Source organism: Protopterus annectens, chromosome 6.part0 (genome assembly GCF_019279795.1).
Source record: "Protopterus annectens isolate FY-2018-M chromosome 6.part0, PAN1.0, whole genome shotgun sequence".
NCBI lineage: Eukaryota > Metazoa > Chordata > Ceratodontiformes > Protopteridae > Protopterus > Protopterus annectens.
Genome location: NC_056737.1, coordinates 56,979,256 through 56,999,341, shown reverse-complemented (window position 1 = coordinate 56,999,341; position 20,086 = coordinate 56,979,256). Strand labels below are relative to the sequence as shown.

General features: G+C 36.1%; 1 non-coding gene across 1 annotated transcript; it reads right to left on the bottom strand.

The window, feature by feature from the left end:
- Positions 1-562: 562 nt before the first annotated feature.
- On the bottom strand, positions 563-635 carry TRNAR-CCU. The gene has a single exon. It is a non-coding gene; the product is annotated as a tRNA-Arg (tRNA).
- Between the last annotated feature and the right edge of the window lie 19,451 nt (positions 636-20,086).

Genomic DNA, 20,086 nt, shown 5'->3' with positions numbered 1-20,086 from the left:
TGACACCATCCACTCCCTGATGGCTGCCATATTTGATCGCGGGCCTGCCATTAAATGTTAGCTTGCCATACCATCCATTTCCAGTCACTGTTCTATGCTGTTTGACTTTGAGTGCAATTTCATCTTAAGCAATTATTTTTTTAAAGAAGTAGTGTCGAGAGAGGTTTGTTGAGTGCGTCTGTGATTTACGTTCCTCTGACAATGGAATGCTGTCTTTCTTCTTGTCCCTCTGTGGTAAGAGTAGTACAACCCTGTACATGTAGGTCCAAGATGTGTACCCAGCAATCAGTGAGAAATATGCATTGTATGACAGAAAGCCATAGCACTTATGTTGCTAAAATGTTATGAGATAGTCTGTGAGAATTTTTGTCTGGAACAGTCAGTTTCTATTGTGTTGTTTCATATTTGCACTTGAAATGTCTGAATGTCAATTGCCATTATTGAGCCGGGAAGATACCCAAGTTGCTGGATGAGAATAAGCTTGTGTGTGGCAAGCTGTGGCTCTAGTTGTATATCTGTATTTGTACGAGAAAAAAAAGCTTCACTTGTACCAAGATTATATCACCCCAGATGGGACTCGAACCCACAGTCTTTGGTTTAGGAGGCCAATGCCTTATCCATTAGGCCACTGGGGCTTGACAGTACCTGTGCTCTTCCTAATGTGATTGACAACCTCAAGGTGTCTCAGTTTTTTTTTCATTCTCTGCCTGTTTGTGACACTGTTTGCTATCTGCCATATTAGTGTGTTTAATTTTCTCCATGTTTGACCTTTGCACATGATGTCTTATCATCTGTGACTCTTGTTCTCAATGGTTCTCTGCTGTCTCATGTACAAGGAAGCAGGCCATTTAAAGAAACAAGGCTTTTGTTTTCTACTCTCTGCATTGTCTGTATCCTCTTGTCTCTTCACTTCTTTTCTCTGCATGCCACACTTGAACCTTTGATAGCAGCTGTCTGTGTGACATCATCATTTTCAAGTTTAAACCAACCCTTTTTTTTGCTGAACTTAATTTTCACTTTCCAAGCTCCCTCGATGGCCTTCAGTGTTGATACACAGTTAAGGGGGAGTAGTCATTCAGTCTTGCAGATCAGCTCTGCTCCACTGTAATGCTTCCTGACAGAAAATGTTTCTCTTGTAGGAAGCCATCTTTCTTATAAGCTTGTAATTCCTCCTTTCCAGGGTGGTTATGTCAGAACAGTTTTGTAGCTTATAGCTGCTTTTTCCTCTGGATGTTGAATGGATGTCAACTATGTGCTTCCTCTGCTCCTCAAAATCAAAGGTACCCTGAGAGTTTTCAGTACATTCGAAAAGGAGGAAGGCTTTTGTGGTTCCTCTTGTCTTTTAATGAGAAAGAAGCAGTTTCCAGACTCTTAAGGTGAATGTTAGAACCCTCCGGAGTTTGTTACTAGCTAAATTTGGAGTACCATTTTTATAGGGTTTGGCTTTTTGCAGGGAATTTGATAGTTGGAAGCACGTTCAAATAGTCACACGATTCCAAAATGTCAACAGGTGTAGAAACTCTTTGTTTACAGTTCTGTGAGATCTGCATCAGCAGTATTGATGGGAGATGAGAAAAAATCTGATTTACTCATTTGTCTAAACATTCACTTATTAATTGATTTGTTTTTGTTATTTATTTTTTCACTCATTCATTTAGCTCTTTCATTTTTGACTTAGCCCATTAGATGGTAGGTCCAAAGTTCATTTCCGGTGATTAGGGCTATAGCCAGCCAAAAATTGTCCATATACAGATTAGAGAATGGGAAAAAGTGAAGAATAAAACAAAACGGATAGTGCATAGAATATACCAGATTAATCAAAGCTTTTTGCGAACATTTTTATAGCAACGGTTAGGGACTGACTAGTCCAGTCTTTTCATACTGAGCAGAGGGTTTATCTTTAGAGTCTTAACTGCTTCATTGTGTCAGTGTTTGAAAGCTGCTGTCTTGGCAATCTGGTCAAATCATTTGAAAGGATTTTCTATATCAAATATCAACAGAGATTTTTTTCAGCTGAATTTTTTGCTTCAGATCATAGAATGTTTTTCGTGTCAGTATATCAAGAGTGTGGCAAGCAAAAAGGCTACATGGAAAGCCGAGGGTATGCTAGGGAGTAAAGCATGGAGAAAAAAAAAAACATTAAGGGTAGAGACCAGAGCAATCTTGATAAAAATTTGGGGTGAGCAGAGATTGGAATATACAAAAGATACAATTATAAATAAGGAGCATAGTTTATACCTGCTGGGAAATAGCCACTGTTGTAAAATCATTAGAAATTATATAGATTTGATAGGTATTTTCAGTGCTGCAATTTTATAAACTGGAGGACAAGGCATTGCTCTGAATTTAGTGTGCTTGCTGATTGCAGGAGGCAATGGAGATTTTTGAATGGCTGAAATATTTCTCAGAAGATGTTATGTGAAAAGAAGTTGAAGGTGGCTCATCTTCAATCCCCATAGTATCTCCTGAGTCTCAGAATGCCTTTCATCTGTCTTCTGTATTTCTGCATTTACAAAATGTGTTTGACACCATCCACTCCCTGATGGCTGCCATATTTGATCGCGGCCTGCCATTAAATGTTAGCTTGTCATACCATCCATTTCCAGTCACTGTTCTATGTTGTTTGATTTTGAATGCAATTTAATCTTAAGCAATTATTTTTTTAAAGAAGTAGTGTCGAGAGAGGTTTGTTGAGTGCGTCTGTGATTTACGTTCCTCTGGCAATGGAATGCTGTCTTTCTTCTTGTCCCTCTGAGTTAAGAGTAGTACAACCCTGTACATGTAGTTCCAAGATGTGTACCCAGCAATCAGTGAGAAATATGCATTGTATGACAGAAAGCCATAGCGCTTATGTTGCTAAAATGTTATGAGATAGACTGTGAGAATTTTTGTCTGGAACAGTCAGTTTCTATTGTGTTGTTTCATATTTGCACTTGAAATGTCTGAATTTCAATTGTCGTTATTGAGCTGGGAAGATACCCAAGTTGCTGGATGAGAATAAGCTTGTGTGTGGCAAGCTGTGGCTCTAGTTGTATATCTGTATTTGTGTGAGAAAAAAAGCTTCACTTGTAGTAATAATATTATATCACTCCAGGTGGGACGCAAACTCACAGTCCCTGGTTTTGGAGGCCAATGCCTTATCCATTAGGCCACTGGTGCCTGATTTATAGATTCATACTAAGCTAACTGCCCTTGCGAGCCATTTTAAGCCTAGCCAGTTATCCCTTGTGAGACTCAAACCCTGCACCTTGTGTTTGTAAGGCAAACACCTTAACCATTAGGCCACCCTATATTTTGTTTTTTCTAATGTTATTGACATCCTCAAGGTGTCTCAGTTTTTTTCTTTCTCTGCTTGTTTGTAACACTGTTTGCTATCTGCCATATTAGTGTGTTTAATTTTCTCCATGTTTGACCTTTGCACATGATGTCTTATCATCTGTGACTCTTGTGCTCAATGGTTCTCTGCTGTCTCATGTACAAGAAAGCAGGCCAGTTAAAGAAACAAGGCTTTTCCTTTTTACGCTCTGCATTGTCTGCATCCTCTTGCCTCTTCACTTCTTTTCCCCTGCATGCCACACTTGAACCTTTGATGGCAGCTCTCTGTGTGGCATCATCATTTTCAAGTTTTAACCACCCCTTTCATTGCTGAATGCAATTTTCACTTTCCAAGCTCCCTCAATGGCCTTCAGTGTTGATACGCAGTTAAGGGAGAGTAGTCATTCAGTCTTGCAGATCAACTCTGCTCCCACTGTAATGCTTTCTGACAGAAAATGTTTCTCTTGTAGGAAAACATCTTTCTTACAAGCTTGTAATTCATCCTTTCCAGGGTGGTTATGTCAGAGCAGTTTTGTAGCTTATAGTTGCTTTTTCCTCTGGATGTTGAATGAATGTGAACTATGTGCTTCCTCTGCTCCTCAAAATCAAAGGTACCTTGAGAGTTTTCAGTACATTCGAAAAGGAGGAAGGCTTTTGTGGTTCCTCTTGTCTTTTAATGAGAAAGAAGCAGTTTCCAGACTCTTAAGGTGAATGTTAGAACCCTCCGGAGTTTGTTACTAGCTAAATTTGGAGTACCATTTTTATAGGGTTTGGCTTTTTGCAGGGAATTTGATAGTTGGAAGCACGTTCAAATAGACATACAACTCCAAAATGTCAACAGGTGTAGAAACTCTTTGTTTACAGTTCTGTGAGATCTGCATCAGCAGTATTGATGGGAGATGAGAAAAAATCTGATTTACTCATTTGTCTAAACATTCACTTATTAATTGATTTGTTTTTGTTATTTATTTTTCCACTCATTCATTTAGCTCTTTCATTTTTGACTTAGCCCATTAGATGGTAGGTCCAAAGTTCATTTTCTGGTGATTAGGGCTATAGCCAGCCAAAAATTGTACATATACAGATTAGAGAATGGGAAAAAGTGAAGAATAAAACAAAATGGATAGTGCATAGAAGATTAATCAAAGCTTTTTCACACATTTGTATACCAATGGTTAAGTACTGACTAGACCAGTGTTTTCATTGTGAGCAGAGGAGCTTACCTTTAGACTTTTACTGCTTCAATGTGGCAATGTTTTGAAAGCAGTTGTGTTGGCAATCTGTTCAAACCATTTGAAAGGAATTTGTATATCAAATATCAATAGAGATTTTGTCAGCTGAATTTTTGCATCAAATCATAGAAAATTTTTTGTGTCAGTATATCGAGAGCTTGAAAAGCAAATAAGCTACATGGAAAGCCGAGGATATGCTATGGTGTAAAGAATAGAGAAAAACCCCATTAATGGGAGAGACCAGAGCATTCATAGAGGAAGAAAGCTTTGGTAATGAGAAATAAGCTGTTTCCAGACTCTTAAGGTAAATGTTAGAACCCTCCAAAGTTTGTTGTGAGCTAAATTTGGAGTACCAATTTATAAGGTCTGGCTTTTTTCATGGAATGTTATAGTTGGTATTATGTTCACATTGCCGTATGACTCCATAATGTCAACAACTGTTGAAACTATTTTTGTACTTCTGTGAGAAATGCATCAATGTTATTTATGGGAGATGAGGAAAGAATCTGATTTACTCATTTGTCTATTCATTAACTTAGTTTTTTTTTCATTTTTATTATTTCTTTTTTTGTCCATTCATTTAGCTCTTTCATTATGACATATCCCATTAGATGCCAGGTTAAAACAGTCTTTTCCAGTTGCTTAGGGCTTTAGGCAGCCAAAATTTGTAGATATACATATTAGAGAATGTGAAAAAGTAAGGACTAAATCAAAATGGATAGTGCATAGAATACACCAGATTAGTTGAAACTTTCTACCAACATTTTTATGACAGCAGTTAGAGTCCGACTGCACCGTTTTTTCATACTGAATGGAGAGCTTATCTTCAAAGTCTCAGTTCTTCATTGTGAAAGTGTTTTAAATGCAGTTGTCTCAGCAATTTGTTCAAGTCATTTAAAGGTTTTGTATATCAGATGTCATTAGAGATTTTTCAGCTGAAATTTTGAATGAAATCATAGAATGTTTTTCATATCAGTGTATTTGTAGCATAGAAATCAAATAGGCTACATGGAATGCCAAGGGTGTGCTAGGGTGTAAAGCATGGAGATATCCTGATAAAGGTTGGAGGCCAGAACAAACTGGATAAAAACTTGGGATGAACAGAGATTGGAATATGCAAAGGGTGCTTTTATAAATAAGGAGTGGAGTTTATTCCTCCCAGGAAATAGCCACTGGTGTAAAAGTATTGGAAATTATATAGATTTGATAGGTGTTTACAAAGCTGCAATTTTTTTAAACTGGGGGACATGGCATTGCTGTGAATATATTTCTATGTCAAAAAGCTCTACTTTTATCAAGATTATGTTAACTCATATGGGATTTGAATGCACAATTCCTTGTTTAGGATGTTAATGCCTTTTCCCTTGGTCTGCTTTGGCCTGATAGTAACATTGATCTTCCCAAGTCTATAGACAGCATCTAAATGTATCATTTTTCTTTGTCTGCTTGTTTGTAATGCTGTTTGTTGCCTTTTGCATTAGTGTGTTTCATTTTCTGCATTCTTCACATTTGCACATAATTTCTTTTCATCTGTGACTTTTGTGGTCAGTGGATCTCTGCTGTCTCATCTAGAAGATCTCCAAAAAACACATACAAGGAAGAAAACCAGTTAAAGAAACAAGGCCTTTCCTTTCTACTCTCTACCTTGTCTCTATCCACTTGTCTCCACTTCTTTTTCCCTGCATGCCACACTTGAACCTTTTGTAGTAGCCTTCTGTGTGGCATCATCATTTTCATGTTTAAACCACCTCTGTTTTTACTGTACTTAATTTTCACTTTCCAAACTCCTTTGATGGCTTTCAGTGTTGATACCCAGTCAAGGGAGAGTAGTCATTCTGTCTTCCAGACCTGCTCTGTTCTACTGTAATGCTTCCTGACAGAAAAGTTTTCTCTTGTAGGAAGAACTCTTTCTTATAAGCTTATTCTTCTTTCCTACCAGGGTGGTTATGTCAGACCAATTTTATAGTTTATAGCTGCTTTTTCTATACTCTTAAGGTAAATGCTAGAACCTTCCACAGTTTAACAGCTAAATTTCGAGTACATATTTTATAATATTTGGCTTTGATAGCTGGAATTACATTCAAATAGTCATATAACTCTATAATGTCAACAACTGCAGAAACTCTTTTTTGTTATTTTTCATTGAGAGATACATCAATGTTATTGATGTGATATGAAAAGAGAATCTGATTTACTCATTTGTCTATTCATTCACTTATGAATTCTTTAGTAGTTATTTTTCAGCCATTCAGTTAACTCTTTTGATTATGATTTAGGCTATTAAATGGGCTTGTCCAGACTTACTTTTCCAGTTGATAATGGCTGTAGATACAAGGTTTTAGCATAAGGATTTGTTTTAACATTTGGCTACTCCATTATGTTTTTATTTTTGGTTTTATGATGTTACCGTTTTTTTTAATTGTGTTTCAGCTTAAAGTTTGATTTCCTGGAGTTGAAAAAGTTCTTGTCTAGGGTCAATCAGATTCATTTTCTACTCACTGATAGAAAATGAATTAAATATTGATAATTAGAGGTGGGAGCTAAGAAATAGGATTTCTTATTTATTGTATTAAACTGTATTGTTATTTAGCTGCAAGTGGTTTCAGGCTAGTTCTGGTGTGTAGCTGTAGTGGATTTTGGCTTGTATTTCTGCATTTATAGTCTGGATATTTCTATTATCATTTTTTTATTTATTTGTGCTCTTATTATGTTATAATTTGTTTTATTTTAAATTTTATTTCATATTTTTTTTCTTGGACATTTAAAAGCTATTAGCTATGGTCATTAAAAATCATTTTCCTTTCAATGAAAAGGAATTAAATCTGGCGAATTAGTGGAAAGAGCTGATAAGGAGGATTTCATAGTTAGGGTATTAACCTGCATTCTTATTTAATTGAAAATGCTGTGAGACTACTAATGGTATGTAACTGCATTGGAGTTTGGAATGGATTTGTTTGTTTAAAGTCTGGATACACTCTTTTATTTTTCTTCTTATTATAGTACAGTTTGCTTTATTTTAATTGTTCTTTTTAGCTTAAAGTTTGTTTTCTTACAGTTTTAAAAGTTACTGTCTTGTTTCATTTAGAATGACAGTCCATTTCCATTCACTGATTAAAAAGGAATTAAAGTTAGCTAATTATTGGAAGGAGCTGAGAAGGAAAAAGACAACTTATTTACAGTCCATTATTCTTTTATTTCTTCTCTTATTATGGTACTGTTTTTCTTTTAAATTGTGTTTCTCCATAATTTTTTTTCTTGGAGTTTTAAAAGTTTTTGGCTAGAGTCAGCAGAAAAAATAATTTTCCTTTGAGTGAAAAAGAGTTAAATTTAGTTAATTAGTGCATGTAATTGAGAAGTAGGATTTATTATTTAGGGTCTTTGGCAGAACATACTGCAAGACTGCTGCTGGTCTGTGACTTCTTCAAATTTTGAATTGGGTTTCTTCATTTAAGGTTTGGATGCTTTTTTTCTGTTTTTGCTCTTGTTATATTACATTTTAATTTATTAAAATTTGCCTCATCTTATTTTTATTGGAGTTTTAAATGTTATTAATTTGGATCAATTAGAAAATGTCATCTTAGAATTGTTAATTCAAAAGGTATTGAATCTTACATATTAGTATGAGGAACACAGAAGTAGGATTTCTTATTTAGAATATTTATCTTCATTCTAATTTTGCTGCAAGTGTTGTAGGATTACTGACTGTGTGACTGCATTGGATTTTTTGGTTGGATCTCTGTAAGGTTTGAATGCTTCCATTTTATATTTTTTCTCTTATTATATTACTTTTTTTAATTTTTTGCTTTTTCTTGGAGTTTTAAGAGTTCTTTGCTAGGGTATTTTGATAAATATAATTTTCCATTCACTAACATTAAAATTAACTAATTTGTTAATGGAGCTGTGAAGTAGGATTTTCTAATAAGGGCATTTAGCTGGATTTTTATGTAGATGCAAGTGTTGTGATATTACTGCTGGTATGTGAATGCATTGGATTTTTGATCAAGTTCTTGATTTAAAACTTACATTTTTTTTCTTTTTTGCTGTTACTATATTACATTTTTTGTTTTATTTTTGCTTCTTTATTTTTTTCTTTGAGTTTTAAGAGTTTCATGTTGGAGTCATTTGAAAAAAATCTTTTTCCATTAATTGATTTAAAAGGAATACATTTATGTAATTATAGGGATTACCTGAGAAGTAGGATTTCTTATTTTGTTTACTTAGTTGCATTCTTATTAAGATGCAAGCGCTGTGAGACTATTGCTGGTGTGTGATGATGTTGGATTTGTATTGGAAATTATTAATGGTTTGGATTCTTCCTTTTTTGCTATTAAATTAGTACAGTTTATTTTATTTAATATTTAATTACATGATTAAGTTTTCTTTATAGTTTTAAACATTCCCATCTGGTGTCATTTGGAAAAGTCCTTTCTCGTGCCATACTTGAAAATGTTTTAAATCTTGTTACTTTGTAGAAGGAGCTATGAAATATGATTATTTTTTTTTAAATATTTAACTTTATTCTGATTTAACCACAAGTGCTGTCAGACTGGTGCTGGTGTTGTAACTGCATTGGATTCTGGTGTGGGTTTTTTCATTTAAGATTTGGATACTTCCATTACTTTGCTTATTTTCTGTTCTTATATGACAGTGATTGCTATTTTAAATTTTGTTTCACCTTAAATGTATTGCTTGGAAGTTTAAAAGTTATTGGCTAGGATCAGTAAGAAAAAATCCTTTTCTAGTCACTGAAAAGGAGTTGAATGTAACTAATTAGTAGTAGGAGATGAGAAGTAAGATGTGTTAATCAAGGTATTGAGCCACATGCTTAATTAGATGCATGTGTTGAGACTACTGCTGCTGTGTGATTGTTTGGAGCTTTGACTACATTTCTTAATTTAAGGTTTGCGTACTTCCATTAGGTTTAATTTTTGTCTAATTATATTACAGTTTCTATTTAATTTTCTTTTTATTGAAGTTTTATTTTATTTGGGTTTAAATGTTCTTGGCTAGGGTCATTTAAAAAAGTTTCTATTCATTGACTGAAAATGAGTCATTTAACTTTACTAAATAAAAAGTAGGGTTTCTCATTTATAGGTTCATAGGTTCATACTAGGCTATCTGCCCTAGGGCATCTATAAGCCTAGCCAGAGTGTGTTTGGCTTTTGCCACCCATTTTAAATTAATTTTGCTATGCCCTTTTTTGAGGTTAGTATACTGTGCCTCTGTCTAACAGTGACACAGACGTGATACCCGGGGTAAACCTATGATCTCCCATCCACTCATCAAGATTCCTCTTGAAGAGAGTCAATGAGGGACTCTACCTAACCTGGACTGGGATTTTATTCCAGAGTGAAGGGAGCCTCTGGGTTATGAATCTGTCTCTCCTGCATGTCCTATTTATTTCAGTGCTGAGGTTCAAGTCTCTCGAGCGCGTATCTTGATGGGATTTGGATTTTCTGCGGTGCAGCATGTCCATTAATTCCAGATTAATTTAGGATATTTAGCTGCTTATTTACTTAAATGCAAGTGTTGTGAAATTGCAGGCTGGTGTGTAGCTATACCAGGTGTTGTATTGCATTTCCTCATTTAGGATTTTGATACTTCCATTATTTATTTATTTATTTATTTAGTGGGCAGCCACGGTGGTGCAGCGTTTAGCTTTGCTGCCTCACAGCAAGAGGTTCTCTGGTTCGATTCTCAGCTGGGGTGCCTTTTGTGCAGAGTCTGCATGTCCTCCCTGTGGTTGTGTGGGTTTCCTCCCAAAGACATGCTGTAGGTGGATTGGACACTCTAAATTGGCCCTAGGTGTGAGTGTATGTGTGTGTGTGCCTTCTGTGGAAGGTTGGGTGCCAGGCTGGCAACTCAACACAATAAAACTTCACTGCCAATCATGAGCAGACAGATGATCCACTGTGGCAACCCCTAACTGGGTAAAAGTCAAAAGAATAAGATTTATTTATTTATTTAGTGCATTCACTGCCAATCATGAGCGGACAGATGATCCGCTGTGGCAACCCCTAACAGTTTCTTTTGTTTTACATTTTGTTTTTACCTTAAAGTATTTTTTTAGTTTTAAAAGTTCTTGGCTAGGGTCAGTTAGAAAAAAATGTTTTTTTTTATTCACAGATTGAAAAGAAAGCAACTCTAGCTAATCAGTGGGAGGGGCTGGGGGAAGAATTTCTTATTTAGGTTATTTAGTTGTTAAATCAAGCTGCATGTTCTGTAAGACTACTGCTGGCAAGTGATGCCATTGACTTTTGAAATAAATTTCTTTGTTTAAGGTTTAGATATTTACTGTTTTATTTTTGCTGTTATCATATTAAAGTTTGTTTTAATTTAAATGTTGTTTCACTGTAAAGTTATTTTATCTTAGAACTGCAAATGTTCTTGCCTATGTTTAATTAGAAAAACATTCTTTCTTCATTTACAGATTGAAAAGGAATTAAATCTAGCTAATTTGTGTATGGAGCTGAGAAATAGTATTTCTTATTTAAATAATTTAGCTTATTTTTTATTTAACTGCTAGTGCTGTGAGACTACTGCACTGATAACACTGGATTCAGGATATGATTTCTTCATTTAAAGTTTCTATTCTTTCATTATTATTTTTATTTAATTATTTTGCTGTTAATATTACAGGGGGATTCAAAATCAAATAAATCAACCATGTCTATAGTTAGTGTCATGTTGGTATATACTCTGTGTGGAGGGTTAAGTGACAAATGTTCATTTGTTTCAAATCTAGAAGGAATATAATTTTTGGAAGCATGCTTAGGTGCCTTGGGTAGTGAATATGCAACATTTTTATGGTAATCATTGTAATCACCTATCATTTTTTCCTGTTTTCTTTGTAAAACAATCTTACAATTCTGTTCAACTTTAAAAAAAAAACATTAGTATACTTGGGTTTTAGCATGTCAAACAGCAAGCCATATGCAATTATTTGGTTTAAAGTATTAATTTAATCAAACAAATCAGAAATAAAGTTAGTATTTCTCCTGATAATAAAGTCAATTAGTTCACAGCCATGTCTATTGAATACAAAAGTAAGTTCGAAATAATCTTTGGTTCCTCCAACTATTTCTTTCAGAAATTTGTAAATTCTCAGTCCCTTGGGTATCCTCCTAGTTTAATATGTTCCTTAAGATAACAGTTATCTAATTGAAGATTATGCACTTTAGTTAATTTTGTTTTTAATGTCTTTATAAGTTCAGCCAATGTGTAGTCACCTGTTGGATTTGTTGATAAGTCTGACATGTGGAATTCTTAATTTAACTAGACATTGGGGCCCTTGGGTGGTTCAAATGAAAAGCCATTGTTAAAATTTAAATCTTGTTTTACCTTAAAGTTTTTTTATTTGAATTTAAACATTTTTTGGCAAGGATAAATGAGAAAAAAATTAATTTGCATTCACTGATTGAAAAATAAGTCAATCTAGCTATTTAGTAGGAGGAGTTGAGATGTAGAATTTTTCATTTAGTGTATTTAAAGGAGAACCGCATGCACAGACTAAAAAAACATGTTTATTTCATCATGTTTAGATGTTTCCAATATTTTAACACCACTGTGGGACTCTTTACAAGTTTTTAAATATTTTTATATGTAATTTAAGAGTCTGGCCACATGGGGTCAAGCATCTTGCTGAAAGTTAAACATTTTTGTAAACCTCAATGTATCCCAGAATTCAGTGTTTGTCCTTAACACATTACATCACACAGCCTTTTTTGTTCAGAAACTTCTGTCACTGCATTCATTTTACATGCATACACAAGGGTTTTTCATTCTGTAAATTTCAACTAAAATATCCTGCTGTTAAATGCCTACTTAAAAAAACTAACTGAGACAAAGCCAAAGAACAGACTTGGAGTCTTTGTTTTACTGCTTCTTCTTTACAGAGATCCTAATTTGCACTCTTTTGTGATGCCTGAGCCATAGCTCATTAGATCATCTCACCCCCTTCACACTTCCCCTCCCAAGCTGTCAAAGTGCTAAAAGTAATTTGACCTGTTGTTGCTTTGATTGACACCTCACCACAGGGGACTTGACTCATCCAATGTTTCCTAGTTCTAGCCTTTTCTAACAGTGGGACACTTATTTATGCAGCACCATGGCTTCCTGTCATGAAACAGGGATGCATAGTTCAGAGTATTTGGAAACACACTTGTCAAATAAAACTACCTACTTTCTCTGGGCTATCCTGTTTGCCTGAAATACACACAATATTTTAAGTGCTGTAAACAGAATAGTTAATGGACAAAAAATACTAATTTGACTTGCTTAAGGTTCAGGTATCATCTGCTTACTCAAATCACTGCTGACTCACTATACGAAGTCTTGTAAAGCCCATGTACACATTTTTGTTTATAGTTTACCATTATGCCAACAGTTACACATGTCTTATTAATTACATGATTTCAATAACAGGTTTGCTGGTGTGTATTTCTTGATTTTTTTACGTGAAAACAGTGGCCCAGTGTGTGATCATACCGTGATGTAGATCCATGCTGAAAAGCACTATGTGCAAACAGTAATACATGTAGTACAGCAACAACATGTTCCATGGAGGCTTTTGCAGGACAGTGGGCAGTGTCTATTTTATTTATTTGCAGTTGTTTAACCAGGATAGTCCATTGGGCCAGAAGAACCCGTTTTCAATGGAGTCCTGGGGAGAAAAGCTCCACATACAGATTTACACACAGGTTAATAAACAAATGTAGATTAAATAGGTTACATAGATAAGCAAGACTAAAATTGATATACACACATAAAATGTATGAAGACTACATAGGTAAAAACTGGGTGATAAAAATAGTTTCAATCAATGTTAAAACTTTTTTTTTTTTTTTTTTCCAGAAGGAAGGAGTTGCTGGATATTCGTAAGGAGTTATATAAGAGAAGGAAACAAGAATTTGTTACCTGGGATTTGAGAGAAAGGAAGGGAACAGTGTAGAAGTAAGTGTAAGTTATGAGGGATGGGAGCAGGAGCATTCCCATGTGGAAGTTAGATAAGAGTGGAGTGATTTTTTAAAGGATGGGAGGCTAGAAGTGGTACAAATGGGGGGGGGGAGTTCCATAGGCGTGCAAGAGAGTGTGATAGGAGGTATTGTCCTGGGGGGTGGAGGGGTCTGTACACTTCTATAAGGTTTTGATTATTAGATCTGAGAAGCCTTTGTGTGTGGTGCATTTTAAAGGTAGTGGAGAGAGAGGGACAGAGGGAAGGTTGGAAAATGAGTTTATGAGCATAGGTGAGCTGAGTGTAGGAGAGGTAGTTAGGAAGTTCAAGCCAGTTTAGTTTGTGAAGAGAATCACAGTGATGGGTTGAGGATTTGTTGCTAGTAGCGAATCTGGCTATTTTATTGTAACAAGAGGACAATTTGGTTTTGAGTGATGACTGTAGGTTTGTTAGAAGAGTGGCTCCATAGAGAAGGGAGGGTAGGAGAAAGGAAGTAGAAAGAGTAAGTTTAGTAGTTGAGGTGAGGAACGGATTGTGTCGATAGAGCATGCCAAGTTTTTGGTGGGTTTTTTTTATGTTTAGTAGTAGATGGGAGTTGAATTTGAGCCTGTCATCTATTTGAACTCCTAGTAGTTTGGTTTCAGTTACCAACTCTAGAGGTGTTGAATTTTGGCTGGTAATGGAGAATAAGTTTTGGTCGAAAGACTTGGTTGTAGAAGAGGTAAAGATCATAAGTTTAGTTTAAGCAGCATTGAGTGCTAGATGATTGTCTTTCATCCATAGTTCTGTGGTAGAGAAAGCATCCTGAGTTTGTTTTAAGAGGATTGGTATAGATGGGGCAGCACAGATGATTGTGGAATCATCTGCATATTGGATAATGTTAGCATGAGGGATAGAGCGGTAAAAGTCATTAATGAAAATGTTGAAAAGTAGGGGGCCTAATTGCATTTTGATAAGTATACCTGCTTACACAGCCTTTTTGTGTTTCTCCTTATAAAAAGCCACATCACTATTCATCATATACCAGAGATTTTTGTTTTCAGCTTTAACACAAATATATTAAATATGCAAATGCATTTTATATATATATATATATATATATATATATATATATATATATATATATATATATATACACACACACACAGACACACACATATATATTATATACACACACACAGTATAGATTACATATTACAAGAACTATATCTACAAGGAAATTGCTGTGGCCCATGGTGAATGCCTTCGTGTCACCTTGTAACATGAAAATCTGTGCATTATCCGTACACAGACAACAGGTAACCCCAGGCAGGTAATATGCATCACTCCTTGGACTGACTAAGGAACTAAGGCAGTAGAAATGCATTCCTGAATTCCTATTTTCAGAACGATTTTAAGTCTACTGGTGAAATACACTCATATGAACAGTTTCGAAAACTACCAGTATTAAAACTTACATTAGCAGTGTAACAGCCCTCACATGCCCATACAGCTTCACCCAAACACAACCTTCTATTCCCTAATGCATTTTGCTTTTAAGAGGTATTCAAATGCCTGTACAATTACTTTTCTTCTATTGTACAACTGGACATATAAACCCTGCAATTCATACTTGAAAGAAATTGTGGTTCCCCAGCCCTCATCAGCAGCCCATTATCTGAATTATCACTGCACAGTGTGTGAACTGCAGAAAATGACAGTCTTGCTGGAGGGGCTTCTGATCAGACAGCCATTAACTGCTTACACAATATCAGTTTTTGATTCAAAAACTGGGTCCATGTCTGCTGCTGTGTCCTCAGTGCCCCAATACTTGCATACAAAACTTGCCAATAGTACAGCACTGATCGTTTTTCCTGGCACACAACTTTGTTTTATGCATGCAATTCCTCATTCGATAGCATGGTATGTTTGCCTTTGCCTATTCCCTCACTGCAGACTACACAGATAGTTGCAGCCAAAGAGTAGCCAACTAGGGACAACTAAATGCTACACAGATAATTGGAATGTCTACAACTGCGACTGTTTCTACTAACTGGGCATACATAACTTTGGAAGATGTTGTCTTGTTAATGCAGGACTTCATGTTACATTAGGTCTCACTACTGTTGCCACTATTTTGTCATGGACAATAAAGATGAAATGTTACAATGTTTGCCTCTCATTTCATGCTATACCTGTTTAGACAAGCTCACCAACCTGAACATAAACGTCTATGTCACAACATCGGTTGCCAATTGCCTTATGGACAGAGCACACATGGTGAGAGTTGTGAGAGCTAGGTGCAACTCGAAACCAGTTACAAGTGGTGTTCCCCAGGGCTCAGTCCCATGACCCATCCTGTTCAGCAAATACTTCGAGGAACAGGCAAGTACAGGAGGACTATGGCTGCCCAAGTTTGCAGACAACTGCAAACTTGGGGCTATAATTCTTCTTCTTTCAGCTTTTTCCCCATTAGGGGTTGCCACAGTGGATCACCTTGTCCACACATTGATTGGCAGTGGAGTTTTACAGTGTCGAGTTGCCAGCCCGGCACCCAACCTTCCACAGAAGGCACACACACACACCTAGGGCCAATTTAGAGTGTCCAATCCACCTGCAGCATGTCTTTGGGATGTGGGAGGAAACTGGAGCACCCGGAGGAAACCCACGCGACCACAGGGAGGACATGCAGACTCTGCACAGAGGGCACCCCAGCCAAGGATCAAACCGGAGAACCTCTTGCTGTGAGGCGGCAATGCTGACCACTGCACCACCGTGGCCACCCAAACTAGGGGCTATAATAAACAACCAAAATCCCAATGGAATAAACTTCACAAGAGTCTGGGGGTGGGAGGATGACATAATGGTTAAGGTGTTTACCTTAAAAACACAAGGTGCAGCATTTGATTCTCACATGGGCTAACTGGCCAAGTTTCAAATCGTCCCAAAAGGGCAGTTAACCTAGTACTGATCTATGAACCTATTTTATTGTTTAATTTTTATAAAAATGTGTATTTAAACAGCATTTGTAGATGAATTTGTATTCCATGAAAGTGTTTTACACCCAGGTGCTAGAATAAATCTTTGCTTTTTATGTGTTTTTTGAAGACTCTTGTGAAGTTTATTCCATTCTGATTTTGTTAGTTTATTATTCGAAAGACTTTTGGTGGTTTTGGTATACATGGGCTATAAAAACTCTGGCTGACATGGACGTAGAAAGCATGAGTATATGAATAAAGAAAATCATTGTGTTGTGCTACTAGCAGTGCTAGCAAATTTGGCATAACAAGAACTAAGACATTTCCCTCACTCTCATGAAGACAGCCTTGTACCAATGCTGCACTCAAGTCTGTAACTAAACATTCATCTAAATAAGGAAATACTCAGATTTTTCACAACTAGATTGTTACAGCTGACACTGACAAACATTGCAAGGATAGAGGAAGGCCAGAGAGAAATGTCATAATTTGAAGTGGTCAAAGCCATATTAGTTGGAATATGTAGATGCAATGTTTTATCATGCTTAAACTGCTGTAGAAAGCCTCCTGATGGTGACCTGAAACAGCTCTAGTGGATCCAGAATTTCACAAGCAGGCTGTTAACAGATACAACCTTAGATATACATATCACATCTATGATTTAGAGCAGGGGTGTCCAACCTTTTGGCTTGCCGTGGCTGCATTGAGTGAATAGAAAATTTCTTAGGGCTGCATATATAATATATCATATAGTTAACTCTTTCGCTGCCACGGGAGACCAAAGTCGGCCTCCTGGCTGTACTGTGGGTGCATTCGACCAATTAATAAATTTTTTTTTTAATTTATCATTTGTCGACCGGGAAAGTCCGACTATGTTCCACAGAGCCTGTTTTCAGTGGAGGCCCGTGGAGAAATGCTCCGGAAATAAATAAATGCCTAATATTTGCCCTAAAATTCTAATTCTCATTCTGATTTTAATTCTCTAATCTATCAGTTAGATCTTAGTTAATATATAGATTTTTTTTTTACTAATAAACATTCACTACAGCACTAGCGTATCTCATTGGGAAAACCACTCCAGCAGTCCATCTACATACAATGTCAACATTAGCAGTCCTACAATACTATAATCCACAAAAATAAGCCAAGCAATTTGCAATAAAGTAAAGTTCACATTACTGACTTATTAAAACGATTCTGAATAAGCTACAAGAGGGTCTCACCCAAACAAATGACTGGTGTCAGAAACATGTCCTCAAGCTAAATGCTAAAAAAATGTACAATCATCCCCTTTGAGGAGAGTGATGTCCCCACAAATTATCACATTAATAACAATGTTGTAAGCATGCAATCAGTCGTGAGGTGCGTGGGCACCCGGGTTGATAGAAATCTGACTTTTGAACACCACATTGTCTCGGTTGTAAGGAAAGGTTTTTACATGGCCCACCTCAATTAGTAAGGGTATCTCATCCAGGGACAAGGAGGTCATAACATCCTTGTATTCTTCCTTTACAAGTGCAATTACTGAGCGCAGCACCCCTTTTGGCACGTGCCTCAGCAAAACCACATGCCAAAAGAAAGAGTACAACCATTTCTAACAAAAAAAGTCAAAGGACTAAGTTCACTTAGTTATCCAAACAGACTAAAAAGCTTCTTGCTTTCCTCTGTCTCTCACTGGCCCCTATAAATTTCATCACTGGCTTGCTTTCCAGGCTAAGAAAGATCCTGCCTTAAGAGACTCTCAACCTCAGAAATACTGGTTATATTTAAAAGACTCACCACAAAGACCACAGTCTTCACTGCAACATAAACAAGCCACTTTGTATGGACAGGTTCTTGACACAAAAACTTTCAACTTCTGTAAAAAGCTCCTCTCATTATCAAACAATGTAGTTCAACAACACTACAACTGGATGGATAGCCATGAGTATAGTCCTTAAGTAAGCAGCATAGCCTTCATCAAACAGGAAGGAAAATCCACATACTAAACTTTCCCAGCTGGATGGCTAAGATCTAATATTGGTTACTCAAATCTATTTGTTTACGAAGAGGGGCCTATTTAACTATGAATTCCTTTTGCAAAAATATATTCAGTAAACATATTAAATCTCTCCCTCTTACACACACACACACACACACACACACACACACACACACACACACACACACACACACACAGAAAAGGACCCCCTACTTGTAAAATAGACAACATCAGTAATCACATGACACAGTCTCACTGATTGAAACGTTCTGGAAGTCAAAATATCTGAAAAAATACATAATAGAGATGGATTCATCCATGCAATTTCTCACCACCAAAAGGACCATCAATAAACCAACAAACAACTGCTCAGCAAAAATTAAATTAATAAATCTATAAACTCTCTAAGATCATACTATATACTGGAGTAAACATATAACTTCCCTCCAATCTAAAGTCATTTGACATTCAGACATTTTAATTTGTGCTGATGTTATTCACAGACTGACCGTTTACTAAGATGTAATGCTGACCATAGCTTTTGAAAAAAACAAATTCCCACACTCTGTCAATAGCTCAAAACTGAAGAAAGGATTACTTTATTATGTATTTATGTAATTTTGGAAAACCTTGTTTTAACTGTTAAATTGATCACACACCCAGAAACACAGAAAAGTTATTGTGATAAGTAAACCACAGACTGCTGCAAGAAATCAGTCACAGCACACTATGCTTACGTCCGAACCAATGAGGCATACCTGTTAATTCCAAAAGAATTAAAGTAGCATAATAAGAAAGCTATTTGCAAGGTTACATGGCAGTTTATATTGGGAATAAGTGGAGATATTAAAAACGCTCTGTTTCTCATAATTATGGTGAAAAGTCTGCCAAGGTAAATACAACCTTCTGATTTAGCATGGAACCATACCTCTGAACCTTAGAGCAAGAATTCTGGACAAAGCGAGAAATAAAATTGGGACACAGGCCCAAAAATAGTTATGCATCACAGACACCATTGAAACAAGAGTAGCTGCAAACATTATACATCACGTATGTTTCTATCCCATTATTGTCAGTTAAGCATTATATGGCTCATTCAATCCTGCCTTCTTTTACAACAAAGAAAACCATACTTTGAAATGACAAATTCATTAAAAATAATAAAACACATTGGCTCCACATCATGGCACTTCCTACCTGCAAACAACCATAGAGCTTTCACTGAAACTAGGTCTGCTTACTTCCACATAATGACACCTCTCCCTAATTAAGTCTAATGGTATACAATATACCAGGATCTGGACTACATGAAATAAATTAAATTATGGCCTGTAAATTGCAAGTGCATTTTGTTTAATTAAACTAAATTTCAAAGCCCGCTTGCTGTATTTTTTCAGTAACATCACAATATCCATTTCCAGGTCACTTTACAAGACATTGGCAGTGGTAGACTTAACATCCCACAGATCCCTGCAGGACCATACTCATACTGCTAACATTGTCCATTAAATGTAAATATCCATCCACTGTAAGAGGCAAGAAGCTGTGTCTTTAAATCTATTTTTGGCATTCCTAGTATCCAAGTATCACGTTTTAAAACAAAGAAACATTCGCCACTGTTTGCAAGTCTCTGTCTTTAATAACCATC